This window comes from Trachypithecus francoisi, unplaced genomic scaffold (genome assembly GCF_009764315.1).
Source record: "Trachypithecus francoisi isolate TF-2019V2 unplaced genomic scaffold, Tfra_2.0 Lachesis_group3, whole genome shotgun sequence".
NCBI classification, from domain to species: Eukaryota; Metazoa; Chordata; class Mammalia; order Primates; family Cercopithecidae; genus Trachypithecus; species Trachypithecus francoisi.
Genome location: NW_022681468.1, coordinates 9,884,692 through 9,894,756, shown reverse-complemented (window position 1 = coordinate 9,894,756; position 10,065 = coordinate 9,884,692). Strand labels below are relative to the sequence as shown.

The window sequence follows — 10,065 nt, the reverse complement described above, 5'->3', positions numbered from 1 at the left end:
CATGAGACCTGATGGTTTTCCAAGGAGTTACCCCACACAAGCTCTCTCTTTGCCTGCCGCCATCTATGTAAGATGTTACTTTGCTCCTCCTTGCCTTCTGCCATGATTGTGAGGCCTCCCCAGCCACGTGGAACTGTAAGTCCATTAAACCTCTTTCTTTCATAAATTGCCCACTCTCAGGTATGTCTTTATGAGAAGCATGAAAATGGACTAATACACCCCCTCTCCCTGCCCTGTGGGCATGAGTCAGGAGGCATACAGCCTCAATTGCCCTTGCAGCCTTTTTGTTCCTTCATCCAACCATGACTTCACTGAGAGTCCACGATGTTTGTGACATTGGCAATACATCAAGGAAGAAAATAGAACGTTCTGCCCTTATGAGTTTACATTCTTGTAGGGGAAGCAGAAAGTAAGTGAGATTGTAGTTTGCTGGCTGGTGATAAGTGTCGAGGAGAAAAGTTAAATCAGTGAAGGGACACTGAAGTTTCAGATGGGGTTGCTAGGATGGGCCTTGCTGAGGAAATGACTGTTGAAGGAAATGAGAGGGATGTAGCTGTGTGCTGGAGGGAGAGGGAACAGCTCATGGAAAGGCTGAGGCAGGACTGTGCCTGTCATGCTGGAGGGATGGTGAGGGGGCCGGTGGGGCTGGGGCAGAGTGAATGGGGAAGGGGGATGGAGAGGAGATGAGGTCTAAGAGAACATGGGTTGTGCAGGGACCCCTAGGTCACTCTGAAGACGCTGGCCTGAGGGAGATGTGTTGCTAATGGGCAGTTTTGGTGTAGACCAGATCTCCAATTTCGTTTTGAAAGGATTATTCAAGCTGCTGTGATGAGAAAGGGCTGGAGGAGGAGCAAGCCCAGAGAGGAGGCAACCAGGATTACCCAGGTAAGAGATGATGGTGACATGGACCAGAGTGATGGAGAGGAGGCCAGGGTCTGGAGATGCCAAGGCAGAGCTAGAGGGATTTGCTAATGGATTTGCTATAGCGTATAAAGCTTGAAGGGTTCAGGGTGAGTCCAGGGGTGGACTGGACCACTGGCAGAGTGGTCTCTGTAGGCAGATGGGGGGAAAGGGAGAGATCCCAGGCACTTGAAGACATAATGAGCCACTGAGCCTCTGACATTCCTTCCTGTGGGCAGATGCTGGCTAGCTCCTCACCAAGCCCCTTTCCCTTTCTCCTGGGCGTGCCGTCAGACTGCTTTCCAGCCTCTTTTTGTGGTTAGGTGCAGACCTGTGAATGGGTTCTAGACAATAAATTGTAGGTGGAGGTGATGGACACTTTTTCCCCATCCGCAGCCCCCAGCCCATCCTCTGTGCTTTTTCCCTTTCTGCATATTTGATGCAGTTTCCATGGCGACATTGGGAGCCACATGTTGAAGATAGGGGAGCCACAAGATGGAAGCAGCCTAGACCTCTCAATCACCCCTTGGAGAAGGGACACCTGCTAATCAGAACCCTGCATTAGGCTTCACATGAGTGAGAAATAAATCTCGGTTGTGTTTGGAGCTCAGTATTTAATCATCTGTGAGTTTGCTTTTGCTTGCTGCTAGGGATCCTCGAACTAATACAATGTGCCTGGAGTTTACCCCAATTCTAGTCTTGCATTTTTAGCAAGGAAAACATTTCCTTTGAGAGAAAGGCAGCTTAAGCCAGAGCTTTGGTTTATGGAAGCCCTGCTATGGTCTCAATGTTTGTGCCCCACCACGTTAATATGTGAAATCTAATCCCCCTTGTAATGACAATTGGAGGTGGGGCCTTTGGGAGATGATTGGGTCATAATGGTGATTAGGCGCCATGAGGCCTCATGAATGAGATTAATGCCCTTATAAAAGAGTTCCAAGGGAGCTTGTTTGTCCCATCCGTCGTGTGAGGTTACAGTAGAAAGACGGCTGTGGACAAACAAGGAGGCAGGCCCTCACCAGGCACCAAATCTGCTGGCACCCTTATCCTGGACTTCCCAGCCTCCAGAATTGTGAGAGATAAATCTCTGTTGTTTATAAGCCACCAAGTTTATGGTATTTTGTCATAACAGGCTGAAAAGACTAAGACAGCAAGAGTGGGCTTTGGCTTGGCAGCCTGGAACAGCTGTCCCTGGTGGGCAGAGCACATCTAGAATCAGGGGACAAACAGCAGGTCCCCTCCCTTGAAGCCCCAGCCACACTGGAGAGATGAGACTTCCTTAATGTGCGGACAGATTCCTAGAATTACCTGGTAAATATCCCTGTTAAGGCTTCAAGGGCAGTGGTTGTGGGTTTGCTTCGTGTTGATTTAGAAGTTCTGCCCCATGGCCGGGGTGAGCCAGGAGCCATACCCATTCTTCCAGCTTCTCTGGCCACACAATCCAGCTTCTATTCCTTTCCCAGGTCCAGCCACATCAGAAATCCTTTAGGAGCTTTCTAGGTTGGGGATGGTCAACCTCAGAAAGCTTAGATTGTCTTGGAAGGACCTGGAGGCCTGTGATTTACATGAGTGAGAAATAAACCTCTGTTGTGCTTGGAGCCCTAAACATACAGTCAACACTTCTGCCCCATTCTTCGTATACACTCCAGAGTTTGTGGCAGATTGTGCTTTGCCAAGATGGGTGGTACAGTAGCTCCTGTCCCATGTGCTCTGCTGGAACCCTGCCACTTTCCATCAAGAGGTGGAAATTCCCTTCCCCTTAAATGTGGGTGGGCTTGTACATTAGTTTCCTAGGGCTCTGTAACAAATGAGCACAAACTGGGTGACAAAACAACAAAAATGTATTCTCTCACAGTTCTGGAGGCAGACATCCAAAATCAAGGTGTTGGTTGGGCCAAACTCCCTTTGAAGGCCCTAGGGGAAGTCCTTTCTAGCCTCTTCCTAGTTCCTGGTGCCTGGCAGCCATCCCTGGCGTTCCTTGTAGCTGCATCGATTCAATCTGTCTTCCTCTTCACATGGCCTTTGATATGGTTTGGCTCTGTGTCCCCGCCCAAATCCCCAGTGTTGGAAGAGGGGCCAGTGGAAGGCGACTGGATCCTGGAAGGGCATTTCCCACTTGGTGCCATTCTTGTGACACTGAGTGAGGTCTCGTGAGATCTGGTTGTTTTAGAAGTGTGCAGCACCTCCCCCGTCTCTCTCTTGGTCCTGCTCCAGCCATGAAGACTCCTGCTTCTGCTTTGCCTTCTGCCAGGAACAAAAGCTCCCTGAGGTCTCCCCAGAAGCAGATGCTGCCATTCTTCCTGTACAGCCTGTAGAACCACGAGCCAGTTAAACCTTTCTTTATAAATTACCCAGTCTCAGGTACTTGTTTTTATAGCAATGCAAGAACGTAGGAATGCAACCTTTGTTCCTGCCTCCTCTGTGATGCCTTTGTGTCTGAACCTCCCTCTCCTTATAAGGACACCAGCCATATTGGATTTAGGGTCCACCCTTGATATGGTTTGTCTCTGTGTCCTCACCCAAATCTCATGTCGAATGGTAATCCCCACGTGTCGGGGAGGGGCCTGGTGGAAGGTGATTGGATCATGGGGACGGTTTCCCTCATGCTGTTCTTGTGATAGTGAGTGAGTTCTCACGGGAGCTGATGGTTTAAAAGTGTTTGGCAGTTCCTCCATTGCTCACACTCTCTCTCCTGCTGCCATGTAAGATGTGTCTTCCTTCCCCTTTGCCTTCTGCCGTGATTGTAAGTTTCCTGAGTCTTCCCCAGCCAGGTGGAACTGCGAGTCAATGAAATCTCTTTTGTTTATAAATTATCCAGTTTCAGGTAGCATCTTTTTTTTTTTTTTTTTTTTGAGGCGGAGTCTCGCTCTGTCGCCCGGACTGGAGTGCAGTGGCCAGATCTCAGCTCACTGCAAGCTCCGCCTCCCGGGTTTACACCATTCTCCTGCCTCAGCCTCCCGAGTAGCTGGGACTACAGGCGCCTGCCACCTCGCCCGGCTAGTTTTTTTTTTGTATTTTTAGTAGAGACGGGGTTTCACCGTGTTAGCCAGGATGGTCTCGATCTCCTGACCTCGTGATCCGCCCGTCTCGGCCTCCCAAAGTGCTGGGATTACAGGCTTGAGCCACCGCGCCCGGCCTTCAGGTAGCATCTTTAGAGCAGTGCGAGAATGGACTAACACAGCCCTTCTCCAGTAAGACCTCACCTTAACTATGGTGCTGTTTCCAAATAAGGTGGCATTCTGAGGTTCTGGGTGGACATGAATTTTGGGGGCAGTACTCAGCCGAGCATGGTGTGACTGTAACCAATTGAGGAGGTGGAGGTGGTGCCACAGCATGGCTCTGTACACCTGCCATCTTGCTCGCTGGACCCCTTGGGTCACACCCTGTACTGCTGTACAAGCAGACTGACTGCCTGAGGGCCACCATGCCATGAGGAAGTCCACACTAAACCACATGGAGAGACCACCTGGAGAAACCTTGAGACTATGTGAAGAGAGCAATGCTGGGCCAGTCTCCGGGTGCTCTAGCCCCCACCGTTCCATCTCCATTCCCCCCAGCTGAAAAACCAATGGCATGAAAGAGATGCTGAGCTTGAACTGTCCAGCTAAGTCTTCTAGAATTCCTGACCCACAGAAACAGTGAGAGGTCATGCTATGGACTGAATTGTGTCTCCCTCCACAACCAACCCACTGCCCAAATTCCCATGTTGAGGTTCTAAACCCAGTGCCTTAGAATATGGGTGTATTTGGAAACAGGGCCTTTAAGGAGGCAATTAAGGTCAAATGGGGCCATAAGTGTGGGCCCTAATCCAACAGGATTGATTTCCTTACAAGAAGAGGAAGAGACACTAGGAGTGTGCATGAGCAGGGAAGAAGCCACCAAGGACACAGCAAGAAGTCAGCGTCTGCAGCCAAGGAGAGAGGCCTCAGGAAAAACCAACCTGCTGGCACCTTGATTGTGGACTTTGAGCCTCCAGAACCATAAGAAGATAAATGGCTGCCTTAGCAAACTAATACTGATAATAGAAAGACTGTTACTATTTTATGTTTTGGGGATATGTGCTATGCAGCAATAGTAATGGATGCAAATGAACAGAGAGAGGGGGGTTATGAGGGGAAGCTTAGGGGTCTGGGCTTCACCTCCTCGCTCTGCCACTGACTTGCTGGGTGATCTTGGCCTACTCATTTCCCTTTCTCTGGGCCTTGTTGTCCTCATCTGTAAAATGAACAGATCAGATGACTCCCAACAACCCTCATAGCTCCACGTTGTGCTAATTTTCTCTATGAGTTTTGAGAAGAGGTTAGTTCAACAACAGTAATTTCAGCCCTGTTCCTGGAGACTTCTTGGATTTAAGAGATGTTTGCTGAGAATCTATGTAATCTAATAATAATAATACCTGCTGCTTAAGAAGCTCGTTCCCAATGTCAGATCCAAAGTGATTTACATACATTAAATTAAATTAAATTAAATCTTCACAAGAACTCCACAGGGAAGGAGTTATTTTTATAGCTGAGACGCTGAGCAGAGAAAGTACAATGACTGGCTCAAGGTCACGGAGCTAGTGATGAGAGAGCCAGGATCCAAAACACAATGCAATTGACTCCCAAGTCCACAACCTTTCCATGTGGCCCTGTAAGACAACACTTAGAGCAAAGTGGGGTGGGTTATACCTGTCCCACCCCAACTGAAATGCTCTGCCTACGAGGGCTTGTATCAGCTCCATCCTCACTGTAAAGTGCCCGCCCCTTCCCCTAACTCTCTCAGGTGGTGTGGTAGATAAGGCAACAGGCCACTGTCCAGCCATCTGTGAGAGGAGCCAGAGAATAAACTGTTTCTTATGTAAGAATGGATGGGGTATGTATGTCAAGGCCAAGTGGAGGGAGATTGAATCTGCCCTTTGAGGTCCTCGGAGGATCAGACCCAGAACAGATGGCAAACTGTTGTCACTCGATATGGAATTAGGCCAAGTCGAAGTTCAGGATGAGAGGCTGCAGTTCAAGTTTCCATTCAGCTGTCAGGCAAATGAGCCCCCTTAATGAATGGCCTCCCCTGGCCACTGGGATCCCCTTTTCCTTTTTGAGAACAGCTTTTGTGTCTGTTGCTCCTTTCTGATTACAGTGAGACAGTCCAGTTGGGTGATTTATGGTGATCTGGCTGCCCATTCAAAATGCTCCTTTGATCTGAGTGCCTGATGTTTGATGCAAAAGACAGTCCAGAGAGTGAAAGGGGCTGAGGCCTGGGCGCAAATCTTGTCTCTACAACTTTGTACTGGTGTGATCTTGGGCAAATAAATCATTTAATGTTTCCGAGCCTCAATGTCCTCATCTGTGCATTCGGGGTAAAATACTGAACCCCAAGAGGGCTTATGATGATTAAATGAGATCATGTGACTGCATCCATATGGCAAGTGCCCATTTAATGATAATTCCTTTTCCATTTACTCCTTCCCTTTAGGGAGTGATATGGTTTGACTGTGTCCCCACCCAAATCTCATCTTGAATTGTAGCTCCCATAATTTCCATGTGTCCTGGGAGGGACCTGGTGGAAGGTAATTGAATCATGGGGGCGGGTCTTTACCATGCTGTTCTCGTGATAGTGAGTAAGTCTCACAAGGTCTGATGGTTTTACAAATGGGAGTTCCCCTGCACATGCTCTCTTACCTGCCACCATGTAAGATGTGACTTTGCTCCTCATTCACCTTCCGCCATGATCGTGAGGCCTCCCCAACCATGTGGAACTGGGAGTCCATTAAACCTCTATTCTTTATAAATTACCCACTCTTGGGTGTGTCTTTATTAGCATCATGAGAACAGACTAATACAGGGAGTGACCTATTATTCCTGTATTTACTTGCTTCTTTGACGTATTTATTGAATGCTTGCTGTGTGCTGGGCCCTCATCTGGATGCCATGGCTACGGAGACACACTGGTGAATGAGACCACCAATTCTCCCTTTCTAGTGGGGAAGGCAGGCCATGGACAGGTGAACAAGTAAAGATAATTCTGTAAATGTTAAGTGTGGTGCGGAAATGTAAAAGGGGGATATTAGAGAGTGACTGGGTTTGGAGGACCGCTTCACTGAAGCTCTTGATCTCTATGCACAGCTGTGTTTGATGCCCTGCTGTGCAGGATAGTTTCACAACAGAACCCTTCCTGGGTCTTCCTAGAACAGCTTTCCTGTGTTCACAAAAAGGGTTATTGCAGTTTCCTTAACCTTAGTCAGAAAGGCTCTTTATTCCTTTCTACACCTGTTCCAAATTTCAATTACACAAAATATCTTTAGCACAGAGTTCAACCAGATTCCTTAGGAGGAGGAAAAAAAATGGTGCTTTAAGTATTCATAATGTGTTTGCATTATGGAATAATTATACGTAATTGCTCTGCCTCGTAAATAGTATAAAACATTTACCAGTAGACAGTGGGAGCAACCATGAACTTACCTTCTCCCACGGAGGATTCGCTGGTGGGAACAGGCCATGACATCAGCAATCTTTTCAACTCGTCATGTACCTTTGTCTGTTTCCACAGACAAGTACAACTAGTGGACATTTCTCAGCCTGTGCAAATTACTCCAGCTTATTGGTTTATATTTTATTCCCTCATTCTCTTTCTTACTTGCCACCCATGAATTAAACACTCCCGAGGTGTCAGAGACTGAAGATACAGAGCCTGTTAATACAGTTACCCTCTACTGATGGCTCACTGTGTGCTGGCACTGTCCTGGGCATTTCACGTGCATCTTCCCATTTAATTCTCACAGTCACCCTAGGGGATAGGTACTATGATTTTATTCTCATTTTGCAGAAGAAGGAACTGAGGCTTGTTGGGTTTTTAAAAAATTGTGTAAGGCCACAGAGCTAGCAAAGAACAAAGCTGGAGATTTGAACCCAGGCAGCATGGCCAAGGGCTGGCCCCCTTGCCGAGACAACCCAACAAATGTCACCCCCAATTTCTCTTTATTCCCCTCTCCAGCTCCCCAAGCCACAGATGGTTGACTGACTTCTGGAAAGATCTGTGCCCTCTAGTCACTTAGATGTGAGAAAGAGCAGGATCAACATTTGTTAGTTGTTCGAGTTTTATGAGTTGAATTATGTCCCCCAAATACCTCAGAATGTGCCTTTATTTGGAGATTGGGTTTTTACAGAGGCAATCATGTTAAAATGAGGTTATTAGAGGGGCCTCTAATCCAATATGGCTGGTGTCCTGGTAAAAAGGGGAAATTTGGGCATGGACACACAGAGGGAGGAGGATGTGAAGATAAGAAGAGAATTTAGTCATTTATAAGCCAAGGAACACCTGAGACTACCAGAAGCTAGGAGAGCAGAGTGGAAGATTCTTCCTCAAATTACTCAAAAGGAACCAACCCTGCCGACACCTTGATTTTAGACATCTGGGCTCCAGAACTGTGAGGCAATGCATTTTGGTTGCTGAAGCTGCTCAGCATGTGGTGCTGTGTGCCGGCAGCCCTGGCAGACTCATACATACAGGAGAGTGCCCTTTCTCAATCTCACCCCGGGTAGATGTGTCTTTCCCACGGTGGCTCCGCTCTGAGCAGTCTAAGGTCACCAGACACCCACCACGGCCCTCCGCAGATGGCTGTGCAGGGTCCAACTACTAACTCAGTGGTAACACGCCTAGCTCACTTTCCTCTGTGGCCCATGTAAAACACACTCCTCCCTTTGCCTGAATAACTACCTACTCTCCCTGCACCCAAGCCCTTCTTCTCCTCCTTACCTTCTGCCCTCAGTCACCTCCCCCGAGAGGCTCAGGCTCTGTCTACACTGGTCCCTTCCCCCAGGGGCTCAGGCTGTGTCCACACCGGTCCCCTCCCCGCAGGACTCAAGCTGTGTCCACGCTGGTCCCCGCCCCCAGGGACTCAGGCTGCATCCACACTGGTCCCCTCCCCCAGGGGCTCAGGCTGTGTCCACACCGGTCCCCTCCCTGCAGGACTCAAGCTGCATCCACACTGGTCCCCTCCCCCAGGGACTCAGGCTGCGTCCACACTGGTCCCCTCCCCCAGGGACTCAGGCTGTGTCCACACTGGTCTCCTCCCCCAGGGACTCAGGCTGTGTCCACACCGGTCCCCTCCCCGCAGGACTCAGGCTGCGTCCACACTGGTCCCCTCCCCCAGGGGCTCAGACCATGTCCATACCGGTCCTCTTCCCTCAGAGGCTCAGGCTATGTCCACACCGGTCCCCTCCCCCAGGGGCTCAGGCTCTGTCCAAGCTCTCCCCAGCCAGCTCTGGTCATCTGTACTCTAGGGTGTTATGTATCCTGGTTTGTAATCATTTTCTTTATCCTTCTTGCTCTACGTGGGTGTCTTCAACAGGAACTGCAGGACAGAGTGACTTTGTCATGCTCACTGCTCTTTCCCAGTGCCCAGGACATAGTCAGCATTAGCCTCCTGCCCCTGGAATCTCTGGATTGGGATCTCTGTGATCACTTTGGGGTCTCAGCGGCCAGATCAAGGACTCACAGTCCCTACCATAACACAATTGAAGTCTGCAACCAGGCCGGGGGTGGTGGCTCACGCCTGTAATCCCAGCACTTTGGGAGACTGAGGCGGGTGGATCACCTGACGTCAGGAGTTTGAGACCAGCCTGGCCAACGTGGTGAAACCCCATCTCTACTAAAAATACAAAGATTAGCTGGGTGTCATGGCGGGCGCCTGTAATCCCAGCTACTTGGGAGGCTGAGGCAGGAGAATCGCTTGAACTCAGGAGTCGGAGGTGGCAGTGAGCCGAAATCACGCCACTGCACTCCAACCTGAGCAACAAGAGCAAGACTCCATCTTAAAAAAAAAAAAAAAAACATAAATAAAAGAAATCTGTAACCTCTGAAGGCTCACTTGTTGCTGAGGTGAGGAATGGCAGCCTGGGGCCACCATGATTTTAATGTCTGAAGCCTCCCTGGAGCTGCCGGATGACCTCCTGGGGAGGGCTGGTGCAGAGAGGGGGCCTGACAGAAGGAGCTGGGCTGGCTGGAGACACATTTGCATGAGAACTAGACTTCAGTGGAGAGGAGCAGGGGGAGCAGTTGGTCAATTGGAGGTCTGGGATTTGTCTTTAGCAAATTTTCTGTGATTTCCCCAAACACTTGAAATTAATTAGTGGACTGGAGCCTCCATGAACCTCTCTCTCTGCTGGAATCTCATCCCTGCCAGGG

The 10,065-nt window shown here is 49.3% G+C and overlaps 1 long non-coding RNA gene across 1 annotated transcript; it reads left to right on the top strand.

The window, feature by feature from the left end:
• Positions 1-621: 621 nt before the first annotated feature.
• Positions 622-1,510, top strand: LOC117071436. Its single transcript, XR_004432293.1, has 2 exons — positions 622-885; positions 1,346-1,510. It is a non-coding gene; the product is annotated as an uncharacterized LOC117071436 (long non-coding RNA).
• The last annotated feature ends 8,555 nt before the right edge of the window (positions 1,511-10,065 follow it).